Source organism: Lactuca virosa, chromosome 7 (genome assembly GCF_052849685.1).
Source record: "Lactuca virosa cultivar CGN04683 chromosome 7, Lactuca_virosa_CGN04683_v6, whole genome shotgun sequence".
In the NCBI taxonomy this organism is placed as follows: domain Eukaryota; kingdom Viridiplantae; phylum Streptophyta; class Magnoliopsida; order Asterales; family Asteraceae; genus Lactuca; species Lactuca virosa.
In genome coordinates, this window is record NC_136432.1 from 189,365,125 (window position 1) to 189,368,748 (window position 3,624).

General features: G+C 31.0%; 1 long non-coding RNA gene across 2 annotated transcripts; it reads right to left on the reverse strand.

The window, feature by feature from the left end:
• Positions 1–899: 899 nt before the first annotated feature.
• On the reverse strand, positions 900–2,992 carry LOC145123732 (uncharacterized). 2 transcript variants are annotated; one of them, XR_013715268.1, is made up of 4 exons: positions 2,683–2,992; positions 1,892–1,973; positions 1,388–1,464; positions 900–1,234 (listed from the first exon to the last, which is right to left on the reverse strand). It is a non-coding gene; the product is annotated as an uncharacterized LOC145123732 (long non-coding RNA). The 2 variants fall into 2 exon arrangements; XR_013715267.1 differs by having other exon boundaries at positions 987–1,464.
• Between the last annotated feature and the right edge of the window lie 632 nt (positions 2,993–3,624).

Here is a 3,624-nt window from a genome sequence, read left to right on the forward strand (position 1 = left end):
GATGAGTAATTGGGTTGATTGTTTGATGTTTAAACATAATAATTAAATTATTGTGGGTTGAAAACCCTATGTACTCACCAGGTTTCCCAACCTGACCCATTCAAGCTTATTTGTATCACAGGTGTCGATATGAAGCTACTTTACACTGAGGGATTTAAAAGAGATGTAGATCACTAGTGTAAATGAATGTAAGTTCTGTTTATGCTTCTGTTTCTGTATTGACGATGACATCCCAAATGTTTTAAAATGGATAAAAATATATTTCTTCGGAAATGCTTTGATAACGTATTTATCATGTTTTTCTGGGAACAAATTTCATAACATTTTTATTAAAAGAGGTACTCTGATTTTTATAAAGCATAAAAATAATCGGTCTTTTCTGGCCGTGAAAAATGGGGATGTCACATATATATATATATATATATATATATATATATATATATATATATATATATATATATATATATATATATATATATATATATATATATATAGGTTTAGGTTATTCTATTTTAACTAATTATTGTGTGGATATAGGAATGATTGTGGGTCAATCATTTTACTTATTTTAAGAAATTGATTGATACATATTATTAAATTAAAGATAATTAAAAAATATCATGTATTTTCACTATAAGGGTATTTTAGACAATTGAGATCAATTTAAAAAAGGAAAATTCCATATTTTTAGGGATAATTAATTCTCTTGATTTTAAAATTCTGTTTTTTTTTTTAATTAATTCAATTTTAACTATAACGTAATTTCTAATTTTTAATTAAACCCAATTTTATTCTGTCGGAATGAAATTCTATTAGAATCATATTCTCTAGGAATGTCAGGATACATATTTCTGTTATAATGAAATTCTATGAGAATGTCAACACGGACTAATAACAAATTTTTGGATACAATTTAAATTTTTCATTACCTTCTTAAAAAAATAAAAACTTTATATAATATTCTATGACAATGAAATATTCAATAATAACAAACAAAAACATGTATATTATTCCACCTGAATATTCTAGCGGAAATATATTATTACATATAGTCCGATCATTCTATTGTAGATTATCATATCAGAATATAACGATGAATAGTTCTTCCATTCTGACGGATTTGGAATTCGAGATTCCATTCCGGTAGAATTGCTGATAGAAATGCAGAAATGCACCCTTGCAGAATATGTAATTTTCGGTCTCAGCTTCCCACACTAACCCACACACTGAATTGCTTTATCACAGCGTGAAACAAAAAAATATGTAGAATATTAACAAAAAAAATATTTAGAATATTAACAAACTGTTATTTGTTTCATGCAGTGCCAACTCACATCAACTAACATATAGAAAGGATATAATATAGTTTCAGTTTGGATTTAGGTACCAGTAGAAATCCAATGCCAAGTAGATAAGAGAGATTCAAAAGTAGAGTTTATAATCACCTTCAAGCTTCTCTGTTCTCTGCAATATTATGGTTACTATTTTGGGTTAGTTTCAATTGTTTTTTCTTTGTTAAAAGATTATGATGGGGCTTAATAACAACTCATAATCTACATCTTGATAAAAAAAATTAAAGCCTTGGAGGAAACTGTTGATTAGTTTTATCCAAAGACCAATGATTCTTATAAGATTAGCAATTGAAAAAGGATTATCTTTTTAGGTATTTTGTATTATGAAAATACCACAAACTCAATGCACACCAGGTGTTTGTAAAAATGAAAACAAGTTGTTGGTATTTACAGCTAAATAAATGAATGAAATGCAAGGGCATTTATGTCATTTCCTTGATTAATACTCTTTGCATTCATAAAAGGGTACATCGACAGCATCTCAGTCTAAATCTGATATAAAGCTCAGTTGTATCAGAAATGGCCTATAATAAACATACCACATAGATAATTGATCCTTTTGGACATTTTTTTCACATCCTTCTCTACTTTCTTGATGCTATTGGAATAAGGCCCGAGTCCCTGCAAGTACATATTCCTCATTGAAGTCAGTTAAGTATCCATGTATATCTTTAATCAAGAAAAAAATTAAACCCATGCGGAAAAGTGCATAACTCTAGTGAACAAACTACTCATGTCAAGGGACAAGGCTTTATGAAGGAGCCATCTTGTATAAAAGTCATTGCAAAGACTTGTTTTTATGTTTAAATACTTCAATAAGTATTTAACGCAATAGGGAGACCACAATGCAGAAAGAACTATAAAATCATGAGTTTCTAATATAACTATACACGAGCCACAAGCATTGTGACCTTAAGTTCTAGTCAGAAATTGTGTAAAACTAATTTAAATCAATTTCAGACAGTGATACCTGAATATTAAGTCCTAACTCCCAACAATTGAAGCCAAAATCAAACCACAAGGTGACTCACCAAGAACTGAATCTTCATTCTATTTACCCTTTGACTCGATTCTTACAGAAGTAAAACAAAAATCTATAAGTGACATAACAATTTACAACAAAAATATTACAAAAGTCGTGCTGCTACGTGGAAAACGGGTTAAAAACAAAAGCAGCCTTAACTAGCACTTATTTTCATCTAATTGCTAACACAAATGTTAGATAAGCAATCCCTCAAAGAATAACTCTTCCTCCCATCAACAATAATTTGGATATGGTATGAATTAAAGATTATCTACTTTGAGCATTTGGGTAAAGAAGCTTATGCACCTGAAATCACCACCATTTACGCTCCCCTGTGATGGAAGAAGCAGCGACTGTGCAGTGTTGGAGGCAAAATTGACCATGAAAGAAGAAGTAGCAACCGTGGAGTGTTGGCGACAAGTGGTGGAGGACCATCGATGACAACGGCAATTGACGTTTGGTTGTCGGCCAATGAATTTAGGGCTTAGATGCGAAGTGCAGGGCACCGATTGAAAGGGATGAGGCGGTGACCTGCTGCTGGTGGCGGAGTGGTGGCAAGGTCGATCGTTTGAGCACTGGATTAGAGGGATGAGGCGGATATTGTGTAGATGCAAGATGTATCTTAGGGTTTTAAACTAAATTCCGTAGGGATATTAAATGTTTTCAATATTTATTAAAATTAAATAGTTTAAATTACTATTATACCCTTTAAATAATTTATTAATTATTTAATATTTTTTAAAAATTTATTCGTCCACAATCATTCATATATCCATACAATACTTACTTAGAATACTTGAACCTCTCTCTCTTATATATATATATATATATATATATATATATATATATATATATATATATATATATATTAAGAGAATCGGGATAAAATAGCCTTGGAAATTCTGAGAATTGTGATTTCACTATCAAATCAAAGTATTGGGTGATACTCCCTAATCTTTGATTGGATAAGACTCAGAAGAGAAAAGAACAGAGAATGAATATATGAATTTCGTAAGTACTAGAGAAAACTGACCAAATTTGGTTAAATACCTTTTTTGTCTGAAAACTGTCATAAAACAGTTTGGCAACAGTCAAAAAATTGTCATAAATCCGGGTTTTCTATAAGGATTAATACCAAGTCAAAAAACGGGTCAAATATTCTAAATTTGGATTTCTGATGCATTTTCGATCGCAGCCAGGGGCTTTGCCCCTTGGACCCCGCTGCCAGGGCCGCTGCCCTCGGACCCC